The sequence below is a fragment of the Giraffa tippelskirchi genome, chromosome 11, assembly GCF_054371585.1.
Source record: "Giraffa tippelskirchi isolate mGirTip1 chromosome 11, T2T-mGirTip1v1.2.pri, whole genome shotgun sequence".
Taxonomy (NCBI): domain Eukaryota; kingdom Metazoa; phylum Chordata; class Mammalia; order Artiodactyla; family Giraffidae; genus Giraffa; species Giraffa tippelskirchi.
Genome location: NC_137285.1, coordinates 69,690,502 through 69,712,500, shown reverse-complemented (window position 1 = coordinate 69,712,500; position 21,999 = coordinate 69,690,502).

The window sequence follows — 21,999 nt, the reverse complement described above, 5'->3', positions numbered from 1 at the left end:
GCGGAGGGTGGGGGAGGCTCCCCTCACGGGGGCTCGCGCCCACCGCCACCTACACACACACCCAGAGCCGCGGCCGGCCCGGGAGAACGCTCTCCCGCCTGCCTACCGGCGTGCCCGCCACGGGCCTCACTCGCGCGACCCCGCCGCGCCAGGTCCCTCCCCTCACTTCTCTCAGGGACTCCGAGGGCACTGCTCCGCCCGGGGACGACACCCACAGGAGGCGAAGCCGACTCGGTCCCAGACAGGGGGGGAAGGGCACGCGGGCGGTCGCACGCGCGGGCCGAGGAGGAAGGCCGGCAGCGGCGGGGAGGGGCCGGCAAGCGCGCACAGCGACGGCCACGGGACAGGGGCCGCGGGCGCCGCCCGGGGACCAGAAAAGACCACCGGGAACACGGCCGGGCCGCCAGGAAAACCAGCGCGGGATCCCGCCGCCACCCACACACGAGGGCGGTCCCGCGACGCCTGGGACGCCGGCCGGCCCCGGCCGGCCCCGGAGCGGAGTCCCACGCCCCGGCCCCGCCGCCAGGGCCGGCGGCGCCGTCCACCCGTCTCCTCCCGTCCACCCTCGACGGATCCGTCTTTCCATCTAGTCTGACCCCGAGGCGCCACATCCCGGGGACACGCTCTCGAGCGAGGCGGCCCAGACCGCGCCCGCGCGCCGCCACCGGCTCGGGGACGAGGGCGGGCGCGACGGACTCCTCCTCGACACGGCCGCGGGGCTGGGGAAGCCGGGGCCGACCGGGCGTCGCCCCCCGGCCCTTCTCCACCTGCACTCACACCGCGGGGCCGGCCGCACGCACGCGGCGCACGCACGGTCCTCCCCCACGTGCCGGACACCCGGCGGGGCCCGGCGGGACCCTCCCCCGACTCGGCGGGGGGAGGCGCGGGCCGCGGTAGGCAACGAGCGGCACACGGCCCCACCGCGGGGCCGGCGCACCCATCCCCCCTCACAGAGGAGAGGCGGGGGGATTCTGCCCACGTGCTCTGGGCAGTCGCCACGGCGGCTACACTGCGCACTCAGGAGGGGCAGCGGCCGGGGGCTCCGGTACCCCAGAGGCTCCCTCTCGGATCGCTAGAGAAGGCTTCCTCACCGAGGGCGCGCCGTCCCTCACCCCATCGTCTCTCCTTCGGGCCCACGGAGGCGCTCCACGAGCCGCCGATCCTCGACTGGGCGGGAGGGGTCTGCGGTACAGGTAAGCGGACGACCACACGGGAGCGTGTGCACGGCCCGTGCCTCCACGACGAGGCAGCACCTGCCCCCAACGGAAGAGGCGAGGGGAACAGGCACGCCTCTCTTCCCGTCTCGACCCCTCCCCCAACGAGAGCCACTCGCGGGACACACACACACACCACCGCGGTGAGGGACACGAGGAGGACGCCGGGTTAAGGGAAACGACACCACCGCTCGGCCTCAGGCACCTGAGGGGCGACCTGGAGCGCTCCAGGGGCACCACCGAGGGTCAAACGAAGCACGCTCACCCACCCACGCGGGGCGCGCGGCGCAGCAGCGGGCACAGCCCTCCCCACCGCGGGGAGGGCCGCTCGCGGGACACGCGCCGAGAAGGCGAAGCGAGAGCGTCCGCTGTGTCCGAAGACCGACGGCCTCACTGACGCCCCGTGGAGGGGGGGCGGGCAGGAGACCGAGAGTCAGGGCCGGAGGCCACACCCACCCTCCCGCCTTCCTCACCCTCCCCGACGGGCAGGGGGAGAAAGGCAGGCGAGGAGCCCCGTGGACAGACTGAGAAGACCGCACACGTTCACCAGGAACGCCCGTCCCTCGCCTGGCACGGCTTAGGCCCGGCCCGGGAGAGCACGACCACACCACATCGATCCGTTGAGCCGAGGGGGAGGGGGGAAGGCACGGTGAGGACAGTCGCCGGAGGGGCCCGCTTTAAGCCTCACCGGCCGCCTCCCCCCGCCACACCTCACCTCGCCTCAGGCGACAGCCGCCGACGACCCCAGGAGGAGGAGCTGCCTGACACGGGGCACGGGGCCTAGAGAGCGGGGGTCGTCCCGGCCACCACCGGGCGCCCGCAGCGGGGGGGTCACACAGGGTAGAAGACCCACGGCGCCTCGCCCCGCCGCCCTCGGGTCGCCCAGAGACCGGAGGTGGCGCCACGGGTCGGGTCTGCCAGACACGCCACGCAGGAGCCGGCGCACAGGCCCAGGCCGGCGGCCCAAAGGCCCAGGCGCCCCGCGTGCGTCCAGAGGCCCAAAGTCCTCGGCGGCAGACGCCGAGAGAGACCGTGTCGGCACTTACCTGGTGGCAGAAAAGGCCCATTTCGGGCGACAAAATGACAGCGCCCGACAGCGGGGCCCACCCACGACTGGCAGGGAGAGACCTTGGCACCTTGGCACCGCCACCTGTCCCCAGCACTACCCCAGAAACACCAGGCCCGGAGCTGTCGGGGGTCATCTGGTCGACTGGGGGGGGGGAGGGGGGCGAAGGGGGCGCCCGGTGGGCGAAGTGGGGGCGCAGACGCCAAGGGGGAGGGAGCTGGCCGGGGACGCCCTCCCCCTTCGCCCGCACGGGTAGGTGTACCCGTCCGTCCGAGTCTCCGAGCGGGGGTTTGGCTACGAGTTGCCAAAGAGAAAAACGAAGAGAGACCCGCCGGCGAGGCGCCTCCCACGAGACGAGCGGACCCCAACGAGGGACCACGCCCGGGGCCCCAGACCGTCCTGTCCGGGGCACCCAGGACGGCTCGAGCCGGTCCCTGACCTCCTGGCCGTGATTCAGGGAGTTGGGGAGGGGTGAGAAAGCAAACCCTCCGGGGTGGCGAACCCTCCTGAAAGGGCGGGAAAGCAAAAACCTCCTGAAGGGAGACGCAAACCCTTCTGAAAAGGCGAACAGCAAACCCTTTGGAGGGCGGGAGCCAACCCTCCTGAAGGAAGAAAGCAAACCCTCCTGAGGGGGGCCCGGGAGGAGGCCAGACCGCCGAGTCCCAGGCGCTCCAGGGAGGGACGACCCTCTCCCTCCCTGCCCACCGCGGCGGCCCGGCCCAGGTAGGGTCCGGCCGGTCCGTCTCCGCGGCCGGAGGGGCACGGGGAGACGCTGGTCGACCCGGTCAGGCCACCCCAGAGCCCGGCTCTGGAGCGCCGCCGCCGCCGCGACGGCCACCCTCCTCGGGAACCTAGAGAGCCAATCTCCGGCGACAGCAGGACGTCCCTAGGCCTCGGCGCCACCGCCACTGTCGCCGCCAGCAGAGCTGGTCTCTGAGAGCTGTGCCTCGGGCCCGGCGGCTGAGTCACAACCCTCCTGAAGGTCGCCGAAGCTCCAGAGGGGAGGGACACTATAAAAGCGGCCGCCAGGTGGCTCCTGACAACCGGCTCCAATGTCCCGAGGACGGGTCGCTGTCGCCGGCCGCCGAGGACGCCACAGCGCCGGCCGCCCAAACGCCCGAGCTCGGCCCGGAGCCGCCGCCTCCGAGAGACGCGACGCGACGCGACCCCGGCCGCAGAGGAAGGGAGAGGAGCTGGGAAATAGCTCCCCAGGAGGCTGCCACGAAGGAGACGCGCTCCCCCCCACCCACCCACGCGATTCCAGGCTGGTGGGGGGACATTCCACGGAGACGCCGGCGGGCGGCGGGGCTCGGGGCGGGGACGGCCGAGAGAGGGGCACCAGTGACATCCCGGGCTCCCCCGGGCCCCCTCCCCCGAAGGAGGAGGGAGGGAGGGAGAGAGAGAAGGGAGGGAGGCAGGGAGGGAGGGACCGACCGGCAAAGCGAAACCAGGCAAGCGCTGCTCGGAGAACAAAGCAGGACTTCTCGAAAGCAGACAGAGACACAGACACGCAAGCCCAGGAGCAAGAAAGGAAAAGAAGGAGACACTCGGACCCCCAACAAGAGAAAACGAAAGTCAACCTGTGTCGAGACCGTGATCAAGTCCAACGACAACAAACACAAGCATGCGCCGGTGGGTGGGGAAAGGGCACTTGAGGTCAGGAGAACATGGATTTCAAAATAACTGGCCACAAACACCGGAAAGGAAAGGCGGCCGGGCGGCCGGGCCGGGCGGTCTGGTCTGGGGTGGGGTGGCAGGGCTGCTGGGGGCGGGGGTCGGTGGCGGGGGTGGGGGGTGGGGGGTGGGGGGTGGGGGAAACGGGAGCACCCAGAACGAGGAGGAGACTGTCGGCCGTGCCGAGACACGGAAACATCGCACGGCTGGGGACCCGTTCCCATCGTCTTCCCCGGGGTGTGAAAGAGACTTGGCCTCCCGTCTCCTGAGAGTTCATCTCCCCAGCAACAACGGTCAGGCAAGCTGTCGGGTGTGTGTGTGTTGCGGGGGGTTGGGGGGCGGGGTGGGGAGAAAAAAGAAGACACCTTTCAAGTGAAAGGAGGGAGCGTAAAGGTCACTGAACCCTCTGACAGCGGCCTTCCATTTTCCAGACCAGTGACACGTTCCCCCAAGTCGCCCGGTTCCAGAAAACGCTTTTCGGAAACAGAATCCTCGGGGCCCGCGAACTCCTGAGGAATCCTCGGATGAGCTTCCGGGCCAGGCTATACCGTAGGCAGCGTGCTTCCCCTGAAGCCAAAGCCACGGGCTCCAGAGGGCCGCGTCCAAGAAGCTGATCTCGTACGGAACCCGGTGTCTTCTTCTCTAGGACACTCCTAGAAGCAGCAAGAGCGCCAGTTTGTGAGACTCGAAGGTGAAGCCGGCACGACGTAAACCCAGCGATGTGTGCGGTCAGAGGCCCATCTAGATTCGAGCTCCAGTTCTGGAGGGGAGCAGTGGGGACAGGAGGGTGGCCTGCGAGTCCGCCGTCCCGTCCCCACTCCTCCTGTGAACATCCGCCCCGTGGAAGGTGTCGAGGAACCGCATGACCTGACCTGCGGGGTGAACCGTCGCCAAAGACAAAGAATTCCTCCAGCCAGGCGTTGTCCGCAGCCACGAACCCCTTCCCTCCGTCGCCCGGCCTTTCAGAATGCCACGTGGAGCCCTCTCGAGACGTGTGGGGCTTGGAGGTATGGGCCCCCGAATTCTCCTCGCCCGGCCCTGCAAGAAACCATTCCGTGCCTGCCCCACATGAAGACTTCTCGGGCTTTTCGGTGGACCGGGCCTCCCAGGGTGCCCCTGCACCCGGCACCCTGCGACACCCCGAGAGATCCCACGGAGAAACGTCTCCGGCCACTCGCGCGGCACCTGCCTCGCTGGCGGGCGCCCCTTCCAACCTCCCCAGAGATACGTGAGCACGGACGCTTCTTCCCCATCTGGGTCCCCTCACAGGCTCTGTGAGTTCCTGCGGTTCCGCACGCCCTCGACTTGGCTGTGGTTCGGGGCTCTGTTCTGTTCTGTGTTTGCTCTCCGGCCCACGTGATCTCTCTGGCTAGGGCACCCAGGAAAAGCGAAAAGAAATCGAGTCCGTGTGAGTACTATTCAGGCATCAAGTGGGGATACCTACCAACGACCTCTAACGTGGATCCACCAAGATGGCGGCCGTGTGGGGTTCAGGAGGATCATTTTGCGTTTTCTGGGGGCGCTATTTGCTCTCAATGATTTCACGTGCCTTTGGGGCATGGCTCACGGAGATGGACGTGAAGCAGCAGGGCAGCCACATCTGGCGTCTCGGCCTAGCTAGGGCGGCTCCACGAGTGACCTCTCGGAACCGGGGCTGAGACCGCCATCCCTCCCCGGGCCCCCCTCGGTGGCTGGGTATGGGGGGGAGGAGGGGGAGGTTTCGGAGGGGAGACGGGAGATCTGGGCTTGTGGTTGGGGGCGCGCGGGGCCACACGTGTCATGTCATGATATTCCTGTGACGCTCCAACGAGATACGTGTTATTCTCTCTTCTGCAGATTGCTATCTGTATCTGAATGGAAATGTATTAGACTCTTGAAATCTGAGCCTTGACGAGGGGTGCGCCCTGTACGTCTCGGGCTACAGGCAGCACACGGAAACTGAAGATATCAGGAATCACGTATAAAGGTTCAAGTCAAAGAAACGGACCTAGTTCAGTGGCAGACTTAGTCTTCCTCGCTGCAGCCTCAAGGTAAATGCTGGGGGTACCCAGTCTATTCTTGGGAAGATACAGTGTTTATCTTAACTGTTGCCAGCAGCGCAGCTTCTCCTCTACCGGAGTTGAAATTGAGATTTAGTTCTTGCAGCTAGTAGTTCTTTTTCAGAACATCTATCGGGAAGGATCTGAATAGCTTGTCATGTCCCTGAAAATATACTAGACAACATTTGGTTCAGCTCTCGTACCCAGAGACTGGGGAAATTAAGGTGGCACTAGAAATCGCACCTTTGCGTTATATAGTATCTTTCCTGGAAAACAGGGTGCTCTTAAACTCTAATTGTATCAAACAGTAGCAGGGATAAGAAGTGCACGATCCACAAGTTTCAGTAAAGCCGGCTCTCCCGCGCCTTAACATTGTATACATTGTTAACAAAAGTTTAGAATTGGACACTCGATGGCAACAAAGAGGCATCCTGTTTGGCGTTTCTTTGGACTGCAGCCGGGAGAGGAGCAGAGCCGACTTGTTCAGTCCCCGGTCCCGCTACTCCTAGGCCTTTCCTCACACTTGACCTTGGATGCTCTGGGGCAGGTTGTGTCTGCCACAAGCACTCGATTTGTCCGGAAGCACTGAATCCTCTGTTCGTTGACTTTGTTCCCAGGACTGTCTCAGGAGGTGACGATGTTTTCCCATGGGGGAATCTGTGTCAGAGGCTTGCCAACCATACTTTTCACGTGGTTCATGAAAAGCTCACCCGTCACCGGTCACCTGTCGACTCACCATCCGTACGAGAGTCAGCACCAACACGCCCGGCAGAGCTGAGCGTCAAGAAGGGGTTGCGTGGAAAGAGATTTGTGTGCTTGGTCCTGGTCCTGGTTATAGACAGAAAGTATCAAGGGGGAATAACTCCCAGAATAAGTAGGCTTGCCTGGAATGCGAAATAGTGAGAAGAGGCCTCGCGCTTGGAGGATGGGTCAGAGCTCTAGCCACGGGAGAGTGAAAAGGAAAGGCCCGGGAAAGGGCCGTGGGGCAGGGGACGGTCTGAGCCCAGCACCAGCGGTGAAGGACGAGGAGGCACCTTGAAAGAACGTGCTGTTCGGAGGTTTGTGGTAAGAGCACACCGGTGCTGCTAAAGATGAGGCTTGTGGAACCCAGATGGTGAAGAGGAGCCAGAAACAGGCCAGGAAGGATGAGAATCCTGTGTACTGAGGACCTGCACTTCACCAAGCCCACAGCAAAGGGTGCTGTCTAGATTCAAACCCAGTCACTTGCGCAAACGCCCCTCAGCCACCTCCTCATCTACAAGGCCGACAGATACTCGGTGCGTGAGGTGCGTGTACAGTCTAGGTGGACGGCACTCACATTATCGGGCAACCACACAGCTACTACGTGCTTTGAAAGAACCAACAGTGAGCTGATAGCTTTTTCTGGATCTGCCTATAAGCAAAGATACCGCTCGCTGCATACTGTGGATCTCGACTCCTGTCTCACGTCTCCATGAAGCCGTCAGAAAAGTCCTGTTCGTGCTCCCTCTCAGGCCAGGAATGACACTTAAAGTGTAACGTGCTCACGAAGTCCTCAGAGATTCATGGATTTGAATCGAGAAATTCCACCTGGTCCTTTCGCTCCCGATCCACTCCTGCTCTCACCGCTACTACCACACGGGTCAGACACGAGCGAGTTCCCCTGAATTAGCTTGCACACGTGGGGACGGAGTTAGCTTTCGGCACACGGATATTTAGAAATTCCATGGCAGTAGGCCAGGTATTCACATTATGTATCGGATATTCGCCTAATTTGATAATAAGAGAGCTCAGGCCTCAGGCGTAACTTCAGGCAGATTTCCCCTCCAACAGAAACAGCTCAGATGGGCTGGCAGCCCGAGAAAACGAGCAACTGCCACTGACAGACTGAGACACCCATGGGCTCCCTCCGCGGGGAGACCTTCTGCCAAGGCTTCTCCCTCAAGGGCCGTGACCCAGCCTGCGGGCATCAGCTGAGGAGAAGGGGAGGTGGGTGCCCCGGAAACCAGCCGCGCTCGAGTCAGTCTCCCAGGAGCTCTCATTCCAGCTCTGGACGCTCACTCCCGGGCCTGGGTTCCCACTCCCGCTTTCAGATGGATCCCAGGCCCTTCTTCAGAGAAGTTCCTCCAGATGAGTCCCCAGCCACCAGTGGGCCTCATTCGACCTTGCGGGACCTCCCTCCCCTTCTGAAGCTAGGTTCCGTCTCTCTCTTCACAAAACTTTACGTCCAAAATAGATTGTTAACAGTGACTTGCCGTTTCCTTTTGTTCTCACCATTATTCTGACTACTTGCATTTAATTCCGCTCACCTTCGGATTGCTTATGACACTCCAGGCCACCGGAAAAAAGAGAGTTTCCGTTCTGAGCTCAAAGATCCTCAGGCGGCATTTGGGCCTCACTTTACCTCTGCTGGAGACAGGAAGGTGGCAGGTGACCGGGACCTGCCAAGAGCAGAGCAGAAGCTGTGCCCCTGAGCAGTGGTGCCTGGCTCTCTCTCATTGGTCGCAGAGGGTCTGCAAGATTCGAGGGGGTTCTTGACGGCCCCACCATGCTGGCGAGCCGTGTCGTCTCATCTCATCGGGAATCTGACCCCTCATCAGCAAGCGTAGCCATGTGCCCGCACCCTGAGTCTCTAAACCCTTCCCAGACCATCGCTCGGCCCGCCTTCTCCTCTCGGGCAGAATGAACCTGGGCTTCTCTCCTGGGACAGGTCCTTCTGTGTCATGGGATGTCCTCTTTACTCCTATTGCCGGCAATAGGAGTATTGATGGGCTGCTCATAGGTCAGAGACTCCTCATTCGTATTACCCAGAGGCTTCTCTTCAGTCAGTAAATTTTGTTCCTTTGACGTTAAAGGGATTGCCTTTGAAGACTATCATTTCTGACCTAGTCGCAAACCGTCTCTTTTGAGGAACTTCCTTAGGGTTCCAGGGATTAAGAAAGACAGTTTGCTTCCATTGCAAAGGGCACAGATTCATTCCTCGATTGCAGGATCTAGATCTCCTGTGCCTCACACTCTAGCCAAAAAGGTATATTTTAAATATAAAAGGGCCAAGCATAAACCTACTACTTTCCCTTTCCATTATTATGATAATCATCTAATTCTCTTCAAGGCAACACAAATGTTTCTTACTAACTAGAAGGATCATGTCGCGGAAATTATAAAGAGAAAAACAGGGAATTACTTCATGATATCTCACTATATCCGTCTCTGATCCAGCGTACGAAACATCAAGGAAGTCCACGTGAAATATCATCTTTAAATAGAGCTCTCCGCTTTGAGAGAATAGAACTAAACTCATTAAAACTAAGTTTTCCAGCACGTGGCTGCTTTGAAATCTTGCATCCAACCAACAATTCTGGAACCTATGATAATTCGGAATTGAGTAACCGATGACACAAACACTCTATTAGTCAGGGGGACGTTTTGGATCGCCTGAGTTCTAGGTTCTCAATGTTATCAAGCCAGACACAGTCCTCACGGTTTTTCATAGATCTTGTAATATCTTTTTTAAAATTTCAACTTTTTTGAGGTATAATTGAGATACAACATTGCAAGAAATTGAAATATAACTGTGGTGATTTCATGTGTTTACGATGTGAAAGGATTCCTCATCCAGTTAATTCATATCACCTCACATATTTCACCTTCTTTTTTTTTTCTTCCCTCCATCTTTCCTACTTAGATTTTTATCTTCATATAAGATTTCATTTATACAAAACATGTCAAAAAGATTGCCGTGTTTTACGTGAGATCCTCAGACTCTATTCATCTTATAGCTGAATATTTGTTCCCTTTTACCAACCTCTCCCCATAGCCCTAGTAACCACTTTTCTACTCTCTGTATGAGTTTTACTTTTTCCGGGATGCAATATCAGAGCCAGTCCTGAAATGTCCTCCAATTACAATTCTTCTCTCAGAGTCATCAGTCCATTTTGTGTTCTCTTTCATGTTTTACAACATTACTCCTAACCAGCAATGGAGCGGGTGTGGCAGGCAATGAGCCAAGAAGATTTACAGGGTGGCATCCACTTACTGTGGGAATTAACCACGGCATTGATCAGTCTATCAACCTAGAAAGAGATCACTGGACATTGCACAAAAATTTGCTTATTTCTTTGTAGAAGTTTGGCATTAAACTAAACCCTTAGTTTGGGATGGGATGGGATGGGGTGGGATGGGATGGGATGGGATGGGATGGGGTGGGGGGTGGGGGGTGGAGGAAACGGGAGCACCCAGAACGAGGAGGAGGCTGTCGGCCGTGCCGAGACACGGAAACATCGCACGGCTGGGGACCCGTTCCCATCGTCTTCCCCGGGGTGTGAAAGAGACTTGGCCTCCCGTCTCCTGAGAGTTCATCTCCCCAGCAACAACGGTCAGGCAAGCTGTCGGGTGTGTGTGTGTTGCGGGGGGTTGGGGGGCGGGGTGGGGAGAAAAAAGAAGACACCTTTCAAGTGAAAGGAGGGAGCGTAAAGGTCACTGAACCCTCTGACAGCGGCCTTCCATTTTCCAGACCAGTGACACGTTCCCCCAAGTCGCCCGGTTCCAGAAAACGCTTTTCGGAAACAGAATCCTCGGGGCCCGCGAACTCCTGAGGAATCCTCGGATGAGCTTCCGGGCCAGGCTATACCGTAGGCAGCGTGCTTCCCCTGAAGCCAAAGCCACGGGCTCCAGAGGGCCGCGTCCAAGAAGCTGATCTCGTACGGAACCCGGTGTCTTCTTCTCTAGGACACTCCTAGAAGCAGCAAGAGCGCCAGTTTGTGAGACTCGAAGGTGAAGCCGGCACGACGTAAACCCAGCGATGTGTGCGGTCAGAGGCCCATCTAGATTCGAGCTCCAGTTCTGGAGGGGAGCAGTGGGGACAGGAGGGTGGCCTGCGAGTCCGCCGTCCCGTCCCCACTCCTCCTGTGAACATCCGCCCCGTGGAAGGTGTCGAGGAACCGCATGACCTGACCTGCGGGGTGAACCGTCGCCAAAGACAAAGAATTCCTCCAGCCAGGCGTTGTCCGCAGCCACGAACCCCTTCCCTCCGTCGCCCGGCCTTTCAGAATGCCACGTGGAGCCCTCTCGAGACGTGTGGGGCTTGGAGGTATGGGCCCCCGAATTCTCCTCGCCCGGCCCTGCAAGAAACCATTCCGTGCCTGCCCCACATGAAGACTTCTCGGGCTTTTCGGTGGACCGGGCCTCCCAGGGTGCCCCTGCACCCGGCACCCTGCGACACCCCGAGAGATCCCACGGAGAAACGTCTCCGGCCACTCGCGCGGCACCTGCCTCGCTGGCGGGCGCCCCTTCCAACCTCCCCAGAGATACGTGAGCACGGACGCTTCTTCCCCATCTGGGTCCCCTCACAGGCTCTGTGAGTTCCTGCGGTTCCGCACGCCCTCGACTTGGCTGTGGTTCGGGGCTCTGTTCTGTTCTGTGTTTGCTCTCCGGCCCACGTGATCTCTCTGGCTAGGGCACCCAGGAAAAGCGAAAAGAAATCGAGTCCGTGTGAGTACTATTCAGGCATCAAGTGGGGATACCTACCAACGACCTCTAACGTGGATCCACCAAGATGGCGGCCGTGTGGGGTTCAGGAGGATCATTTTGCGTTTTCTGGGGGCGCTATTTGCTCTCAATGATTTCACGTGCCTTTGGGGCATGGCTCACGGAGATGGACGTGAAGCAGCAGGGCAGCCACATCTGGCGTCTCGGCCTAGCTAGGGCGGCTCCACGAGTGACCTCTCGGAACCGGGGCTGAGACCGCCATCCCTCCCCGGGCCCCCCTCGGTGGCTGGGTATGGGGGGGAGGAGGGGGAGGTTTCGGAGGGGAGACGGGAGATCTGGGCTTGTGGTTGGGGGCGCGCGGGGCCACACGTGTCATGTCATGATATTCCTGTGACGCTCCAACGAGATACGTGTTATTCTCTCTTCTGCAGATTGCTATCTGTATCTGAATGGAAATGTATTAGACTCTTGAAATCTGAGCCTTGACGAGGGGTGCGCCCTGTACGTCTCGGGCTACAGGCAGCACACGGAAACTGAAGATATCAGGAATCACGTATAAAGGTTCAAGTCAAAGAAACGGACCTAGTTCAGTGGCAGACTTAGTCTTCCTCGCTGCAGCCTCAAGGTAAATGCTGGGGGTACCCAGTCTATTCTTGGGAAGATACAGTGTTTATCTTAACTGTTGCCAGCAGCGCAGCTTCTCCTCTACCGGAGTTGAAATTGAGATTTAGTTCTTGCAGCTAGTAGTTCTTTTTCAGAACATCTATCGGGAAGGATCTGAATAGCTTGTCATGTCCCTGAAAATATACTAGACAACATTTGGTTCAGCTCTCGTACCCAGAGACTGGGGAAATTAAGGTGGCACTAGAAATCGCACCTTTGCGTTATATAGTATCTTTCCTGGAAAACAGGGTGCTCTTAAACTCTAATTGTATCAAACAGTAGCAGGGATAAGAAGTGCACGATCCACAAGTTTCAGTAAAGCCGGCTCTCCCGCGCCTTAACATTGTATACATTGTTAACAAAAGTTTAGAATTGGACACTCGATGGCAACAAAGAGGCATCCTGTTTGGCGTTTCTTTGGACTGCAGCCGGGAGAGGAGCAGAGCCGACTTGTTCAGTCCCCGGTCCCGCTACTCCTAGGCCTTTCCTCACACTTGACCTTGGATGCTCTGGGGCAGGTTGTGTCTGCCACAAGCACTCGATTTGTCCGGAAGCACTGAATCCTCTGTTCGTTGACTTTGTTCCCAGGACTGTCTCAGGAGGTGACGATGTTTTCCCATGGGGGAATCTGTGTCAGAGGCTTGCCAACCATACTTTTCACGTGGTTCATGAAAAGCTCACCCGTCACCGGTCACCTGTCGACTCACCATCCGTACGAGAGTCAGCACCAACACGCCCGGCAGAGCTGAGCGTCAAGAAGGGGTTGCGTGGAAAGAGATTTGTGTGCTTGGTCCTGGTCCTGGTTATAGACAGAAAGTATCAAGGGGGAATAACTCCCAGAATAAGTAGGCTTGCCTGGAATGCGAAATAGTGAGAAGAGGCCTCGCGCTTGGAGGATGGGTCAGAGCTCTAGCCACGGGAGAGTGAAAAGGAAAGGCCCGGGAAAGGGCCGTGGGGCAGGGGACGGTCTGAGCCCAGCACCAGCGGTGAAGGACGAGGAGGCACCTTGAAAGAACGTGCTGTTCGGAGGTTTGTGGTAAGAGCACACCGGTGCTGCTAAAGATGAGGCTTGTGGAACCCAGATGGTGAAGAGGAGCCAGAAACAGGCCAGGAAGGATGAGAATCCTGTGTACTGAGGACCTGCACTTCACCAAGCCCACAGCAAAGGGTGCTGTCTAGATTCAAACCCAGTCACTTGCGCAAACGCCCCTCAGCCACCTCCTCATCTACAAGGCCGACAGATACTCGGTGCGTGAGGTGCGTGTACAGTCTAGGTGGACGGCACTCACATTATCGGGCAACCACACAGCTACTACGTGCTTTGAAAGAACCAACAGTGAGCTGATAGCTTTTTCTGGATCTGCCTATAAGCAAAGATACCGCTCGCTGCATACTGTGGATCTCGACTCCTGTCTCACGTCTCCATGAAGCCGTCAGAAAAGTCCTGTTCGTGCTCCCTCTCAGGCCAGGAATGACACTTAAAGTGTAACGTGCTCACGAAGTCCTCAGAGATTCATGGATTTGAATCGAGAAATTCCACCTGGTCCTTTCGCTCCCGATCCACTCCTGCTCTCACCGCTACTACCACACGGGTCAGACACGAGCGAGTTCCCCTGAATTAGCTTGCACACGTGGGGACGGAGTTAGCTTTCGGCACACGGATATTTAGAAATTCCATGGCAGTAGGCCAGGTATTCACATTATGTATCGGATATTCGCCTAATTTGATAATAAGAGAGCTCAGGCCTCAGGCGTAACTTCAGGCAGATTTCCCCTCCAACAGAAACAGCTCAGATGGGCTGGCAGCCCGAGAAAACGAGCAACTGCCACTGACAGACTGAGACACCCATGGGCTCCCTCCGCGGGGAGACCTTCTGCCAAGGCTTCTCCCTCAAGGGCCGTGACCCAGCCTGCGGGCATCAGCTGAGGAGAAGGGGAGGTGGGTGCCCCGGAAACCAGCCGCGCTCGAGTCAGTCTCCCAGGAGCTCTCATTCCAGCTCTGGACGCTCACTCCCGGGCCTGGGTTCCCACTCCCGCTTTCAGATGGATCCCAGGCCCTTCTTCAGAGAAGTTCCTCCAGATGAGTCCCCAGCCACCAGTGGGCCTCATTCGACCTTGCGGGACCTCCCTCCCCTTCTGAAGCTAGGTTCCGTCTCTCTCTTCACAAAACTTTACGTCCAAAATAGATTGTTAACAGTGACTTGCCGTTTCCTTTTGTTCTCACCATTATTCTGACTACTTGCATTTAATTCCGCTCACCTTCGGATTGCTTATGACACTCCAGGCCACCGGAAAAAAGAGAGTTTCCGTTCTGAGCTCAAAGATCCTCAGGCGGCATTTGGGCCTCACTTTACCTCTGCTGGAGACAGGAAGGTGGCAGGTGACCGGGACCTGCCAAGAGCAGAGCAGAAGCTGTGCCCCTGAGCAGTGGTGCCTGGCTCTCTCTCATTGGTCGCAGAGGGTCTGCAAGATTCGAGGGGGTTCTTGACGGCCCCACCATGCTGGCGAGCCGTGTCGTCTCATCTCATCGGGAATCTGACCCCTCATCAGCAAGCGTAGCCATGTGCCCGCACCCTGAGTCTCTAAACCCTTCCCAGACCATCGCTCGGCCCGCCTTCTCCTCTCGGGCAGAATGAACCTGGGCTTCTCTCCTGGGACAGGTCCTTCTGTGTCATGGGATGTCCTCTTTACTCCTATTGCCGGCAATAGGAGTATTGATGGGCTGCTCATAGGTCAGAGACTCCTCATTCGTATTACCCAGAGGCTTCTCTTCAGTCAGTAAATTTTGTTCCTTTGACGTTAAAGGGATTGCCTTTGAAGACTATCATTTCTGACCTAGTCGCAAACCGTCTCTTTTGAGGAACTTCCTTAGGGTTCCAGGGATTAAGAAAGACAGTTTGCTTCCATTGCAAAGGGCACAGATTCATTCCTCGATTGCAGGATCTAGATCTCCTGTGCCTCACACTCTAGCCAAAAAGGTATATTTTAAATATAAAAGGGCCAAGCATAAACCTACTACTTTCCCTTTCCATTATTATGATAATCATCTAATTCTCTTCAAGGCAACACAAATGTTTCTTACTAACTAGAAGGATCATGTCGCGGAAATTATAAAGAGAAAAACAGGGAATTACTTCATGATATCTCACTATATCCGTCTCTGATCCAGCGTACGAAACATCAAGGAAGTCCACGTGAAATATCATCTTTAAATAGAGCTCTCCGCTTTGAGAGAATAGAACTAAACTCATTAAAACTAAGTTTTCCAGCACGTGGCTGCTTTGAAATCTTGCATCCAACCAACAATTCTGGAACCTATGATAATTCGGAATTGAGTAACCGATGACACAAACACTCTATTAGTCAGGGGGACGTTTTGGATCGCCTGAGTTCTAGGTTCTCAATGTTATCAAGCCAGACACAGTCCTCACGGTTTTTCATAGATCTTGTAATATCTTTTTTAAAATTTCAACTTTTTTGAGGTATAATTGAGATACAACATTGCAAGAAATTGAAATATAACTGTGGTGATTTCATGTGTTTACGATGTGAAAGGATTCCTCATCCAGTTAATTCATATCACCTCACATATTTCACCTTCTTTTTTTTTTCTTCCCTCCATCTTTCCTACTTAGATTTTTATCTTCATATAAGATTTCATTTATACAAAACATGTCAAAAAGATTGCCGTGTTTTACGTGAGATCCTCAGACTCTATTCATCTTATAGCTGAATATTTGTTCCCTTTTACCAACCTCTCCCCATAGCCCTAGTAACCACTTTTCTACTCTCTGTATGAGTTTTACTTTTTCCGGGATGCAATATCAGAGCCAGTCCTGAAATGTCCTCCAATTACAATTCTTCTCTCAGAGTCATCAGTCCATTTTGTGTTCTCTTTCATGTTTTACAACATTACTCCTAACCAGCAATGGAGCGGGTGTGGCAGGCAATGAGCCAAGAAGATTTACAGGGTGGCATCCACTTACTGTGGGAATTAACCACGGCATTGATCAGTCTATCAACCTAGAAAGAGATCACTGGACATTGCACAAAAATTTGCTTATTTCTTTGTAGAAGTTTGGCATTAAACTAAACCCTTAGTTTGGGATGGGATGGGATGGGGTGGGATGGGATGGGATGGGATGGGATGGGGTGGGGGGTGGGGGGTGGAGGAAACGGGAGCACCCAGAACGAGGAGGAGGCTGTCGGCCGTGCCGAGACACGGAAACATCGCACGGCTGGGGACCCGTTCCCATCGTCTTCCCCGGGGTGTGAAAGAGACTTGGCCTCCCGTCTCCTGAGAGTTCATCTCCCCAGCAACAACGGTCAGGCAAGCTGTCGGGTGTGTGTGTGTTGCGGGGGGTTGGGGGGCGGGGTGGGGAGAAAAAAGAAGACACCTTTCAAGTGAAAGGAGGGAGCGTAAAGGTCACTGAACCCTCTGACAGCGGCCTTCCATTTTCCAGACCAGTGACACGTTCCCCCAAGTCGCCCGGTTCCAGAAAACGCTTTTCGGAAACAGAATCCTCGGGGCCCGCGAACTCCTGAGGAATCCTCGGATGAGCTTCCGGGCCAGGCTATACCGTAGGCAGCGTGCTTCCCCTGAAGCCAAAGCCACGGGCTCCAGAGGGCCGCGTCCAAGAAGCTGATCTCGTACGGAACCCGGTGTCTTCTTCTCTAGGACACTCCTAGAAGCAGCAAGAGCGCCAGTTTGTGAGACTCGAAGGTGAAGCCGGCACGACGTAAACCCAGCGATGTGTGCGGTCAGAGGCCCATCTAGATTCGAGCTCCAGTTCTGGAGGGGAGCAGTGGGGACAGGAGGGTGGCCTGCGAGTCCGCCGTCCCGTCCCCACTCCTCCTGTGAACATCCGCCCCGTGGAAGGTGTCGAGGAACCGCATGACCTGACCTGCGGGGTGAACCGTCGCCAAAGACAAAGAATTCCTCCAGCCAGGCGTTGTCCGCAGCCACGAACCCCTTCCCTCCGTCGCCCGGCCTTTCAGAATGCCACGTGGAGCCCTCTCGAGACGTGTGGGGCTTGGAGGTATGGGCCCCCGAATTCTCCTCGCCCGGCCCTGCAAGAAACCATTCCGTGCCTGCCCCACATGAAGACTTCTCGGGCTTTTCGGTGGACCGGGCCTCCCAGGGTGCCCCTGCACCCGGCACCCTGCGACACCCCGAGAGATCCCACGGAGAAACGTCTCCGGCCACTCGCGCGGCACCTGCCTCGCTGGCGGGCGCCCCTTCCAACCTCCCCAGAGATACGTGAGCACGGACGCTTCTTCCCCATCTGGGTCCCCTCACAGGCTCTGTGAGTTCCTGCGGTTCCGCACGCCCTCGACTTGGCTGTGGTTCGGGGCTCTGTTCTGTTCTGTGTTTGCTCTCCGGCCCACGTGATCTCTCTGGCTAGGGCACCCAGGAAAAGCGAAAAGAAATCGAGTCCGTGTGAGTACTATTCAGGCATCAAGTGGGGATACCTACCAACGACCTCTAACGTGGATCCACCAAGATGGCGGCCGTGTGGGGTTCAGGAGGATCATTTTGCGTTTTCTGGGGGCGCTATTTGCTCTCAATGATTTCACGTGCCTTTGGGGCATGGCTCACGGAGATGGACGTGAAGCAGCAGGGCAGCCACATCTGGCGTCTCGGCCTAGCTAGGGCGGCTCCACGAGTGACCTCTCGGAACCGGGGCTGAGACCGCCATCCCTCCCCGGGCCCCCCTCGGTGGCTGGGTATGGGGGGGAGGAGGGGGAGGTTTCGGAGGGGAGACGGGAGATCTGGGCTTGTGGTTGGGGGCGCGCGGGGCCACACGTGTCATGTCATGATATTCCTGTGACGCTCCAACGAGATACGTGTTATTCTCTCTTCTGCAGATTGCTATCTGTATCTGAATGGAAATGTATTAGACTCTTGAAATCTGAGCCTTGACGAGGGGTGCGCCCTGTACGTCTCGGGCTACAGGCAGCACACGGAAACTGAAGATATCAGGAATCACGTATAAAGGTTCAAGTCAAAGAAACGGACCTAGTTCAGTGGCAGACTTAGTCTTCCTCGCTGCAGCCTCAAGGTAAATGCTGGGGGTACCCAGTCTATTCTTGGGAAGATACAGTGTTTATCTTAACTGTTGCCAGCAGCGCAGCTTCTCCTCTACCGGAGTTGAAATTGAGATTTAGTTCTTGCAGCTAGTAGTTCTTTTTCAGAACATCTATCGGGAAGGATCTGAATAGCTTGTCATGTCCCTGAAAATATACTAGACAACATTTGGTTCAGCTCTCGTACCCAGAGACTGGGGAAATTAAGGTGGCACTAGAAATCGCACCTTTGCGTTATATAGTATCTTTCCTGGAAAACAGGGTGCTCTTAAACTCTAATTGTATCAAACAGTAGCAGGGATAAGAAGTGCACGATCCACAAGTTTCAGTAAAGCCGGCTCTCCCGCGCCTTAACATTGTATACATTGTTAACAAAAGTTTAGAATTGGACACTCGATGGCAACAAAGAGGCATCCTGTTTGGCGTTTCTTTGGACTGCAGCCGGGAGAGGAGCAGAGCCGACTTGTTCAGTCCCCGGTCCCGCTACTCCTAGGCCTTTCCTCACACTTGACCTTGGATGCTCTGGGGCAGGTTGTGTCTGCCACAAGCACTCGATTTGTCCGGAAGCACTGAATCCTCTGTTCGTTGACTTTGTTCCCAGGACTGTCTCAGGAGGTGACGATGTTTTCCCATGGGGGAATCTGTGTCAGAGGCTTGCCAACCATACTTTTCACGTGGTTCATGAAAAGCTCACCCGTCACCGGTCACCTGTCGACTCACCATCCGTACGAGAGTCAGCACCAACACGCCCGGCAGAGCTGAGCGTCAAGAAGGGGTTGCGTGGAAAGAGATTTGTGTGCTTGGTCCTGGTCCTGGTTATAGACAGAAAGTATCAAGGGGGAATAACTCCCAGAATAAGTAGGCTTGCCTGGAATGCGAAATAGTGAGAAGAGGCCTCGCGCTTGGAGGATGGGTCAGAGCTCTAGCCACGGGAGAGTGAAAAGGAAAGGCCCGGGAAAGGGCCGTGGGGCAGGGGACGGTCTGAGCCCAGCACCAGCGGTGAAGGACGAGGAGGCACCTTGAAAGAACGTGCTGTTCGGAGGTTTGTGGTAAGAGCACACCGGTGCTGCTAAAGATGAGGCTTGTGGAACCCAGATGGTGAAGAGGAGCCAGAAACAGGCCAGGAAGGATGAGAATCCTGTGTACTGAGGACCTGCACTTCACCAAGCCCACAGCAAAGGGTGCTGTCTAGATTCAAACCCAGTCACTTGCGCAAACGCCCCTCAGCCACCTCCTCATCTACAAGGCCGACAGATACTCGGTGCGTGAGGTGCGTGTACAGTCTAGGTGGACGGCACTCACATTATCGGGCAACCACACAGCTACTACGTGCTTTGAAAGAACCAACAGTGAGCTGATAGCTTTTTCTGGATCTGCCTATAAGCAAAGATACCGCTCGCTGCATACTGTGGATCTCGACTCCTGTCTCACGTCTCCATGAAGCCGTCAGAAAAGTCCTGTTCGTGCTCCCTCTCAGGCCAGGAATGACACTTAAAGTGTAACGTGCTCACGAAGTCCTCAGAGATTCATGGATTTGAATCGAGAAATTCCACCTGGTCCTTTCGCTCCCGATCCACTCCTGCTCTCACCGCTACTACCACACGGGTCAGACACGAGCGAGTTCCCCTGAATTAGCTTGCACACGTGGGGACGGAGTTAGCTTTCGGCACACGGATATTTAGAAATTCCATGGCAGTAGGCCAGGTATTCACATTATGTATCGGATATTCGCCTAATTTGATAATAAGAGAGCTCAGGCCTCAGGCGTAACTTCAGGCAGATTTCCCCTCCAACAGAAACAGCTCAGATGGGCTGGCAGCCCGAGAAAACGAGCAACTGCCACTGACAGACTGAGACACCCATGGGCTCCCTCCGCGGGGAGACCTTCTGCCAAGGCTTCTCCCTCAAGGGCCGTGACCCAGCCTGCGGGCATCAGCTGAGGAGAAGGGGAGGTGGGTGCCCCGGAAACCAGCCGCGCTCGAGTCAGTCTCCCAGGAGCTCTCATTCCAGCTCTGGACGCTCACTCCCGGGCCTGGGTTCCCACTCCCGCTTTCAGATGGATCCCAGGCCCTTCTTCAGAGAAGTTCCTCCAGATGAGTCCCCAGCCACCAGTGGGCCTCATTCGACCTTGCGGGACCTCCCTCCCCTTCTGAAGCTAGGTTCCGTCTCTCTCTTCACAAAACTTTACGTCCAAAATAGATTGTTAACAGTGACTTGCCGTTTCCTTTTGTTCTCACCATTATTCTGACTACTTGCATTTAATTCCGCTCACCTTCGGATTGCTTATGACACTCCAGGCCACCGGAAAAAAGAGAGTTTCCGTTCTGAGCTCAAAGATCCTCAGGCGGCATTTGGGCCTCACTTTACCTCTGCTGGAGACAGGAAGGTGGCAGGTGACCGGGACCTGCCAAGAGCAGAGCAGAAGCTGTGCCCCTGAGCAGTGGTGCCTGGCTCTCTCTCATTGGTCGCAGAGGGTCTGCAAGATTCGAGGGGGTTCTTGACGGCCCCACCATGCTGGCGAGCCGTGTCGTCTCATCTCATCGGGAATCTGACCCCTCATCAGCAAGCGTAGCCATGTGCCCGCACCCTGAGTCTCTAAACCCTTCCCAGACCATCGCTCGGCCCGCCTTCTCCTCTCGGGCAGAATGAACCTGGGCTTCTCTCCTGGGACAGGTCCTTCTGTGTCATGGGATGTCCTCTTTACTCCTATTGCCGGCAATAGGAGTATTGATGGGCTGCTCATAGGTCAGAGACTCCTCATTCGTATTACCCAGAGGCTTCTCTTCAGTCAGTAAATTTTGTTCCTTTGACGTTAAAGGGATTGCCTTTGAAGACTATCATTTCTGACCTAGTCGCAAACCGTCTCTTTTGAGGAACTTCCTTAGGGTTCCAGGGATTAAGAAAGACAGTTTGCTTCCATTGCAAAGGGCACAGATTCATTCCTCGATTGCAGGATCTAGATCTCCTGTGCCTCACACTCTAGCCAAAAAGGTATATTTTAAATATAAAAGGGCCAAGCATAAACCTACTACTTTCCCTTTCCATTATTATGATAATCATCTAATTCTCTTCAAGGCAACACAAATGTTTCTTACTAACTAGAAGGATCATGTCGCGGAAATTATAAAGAGAAAAACAGGGAATTACTTCATGATATCTCACTATATCCGTCTCTGATCCAGCGTACGAAACATCAAGGAAGTCCACGTGAAATATCATCTTTAAATAGAGCTCTCCGCTTTGAGAGAATAGAACTAAACTCATTAAAACTAAGTTTTCCAGCACGTGGCTGCTTTGAAATCTTGCATCCAACCAACAATTCTGGAACCTATGATAATTCGGAATTGAGTAACCGATGACACAAACACTCTATTAGTCAGGGGGACGTTTTGGATCGCCTGAGTTCTACGTTCTCAATGTTATCAAGCCAGACACAGTCCTCACGGTTTTTCATAGATCTTGTAATATCTTTTTTAAAATTTCAACTTTTTTGAGGTATAATTGAGATACAACATTGCAAGAAATTGAAATATAACTGTGGTGATTTCATGTGTTTACGATGTGAAAGGATTCCTCATCCAGTTAATTCATATCACCTCACATATTTCACCTTCTTTTTTTTTTTCTTCCCTCCATCTTTCCTACTTAGATTTTTATCTTCATATAAGATTTCATTTATACAAAACATGTCAAAAAGATTGCCGTGTTTTACGTGAGATCCTCAGACTCTATTCATCTTATAGCTGAATATTTGTTCCCTTTTACCAACCTCTCCCCATAGCCCTAGTAA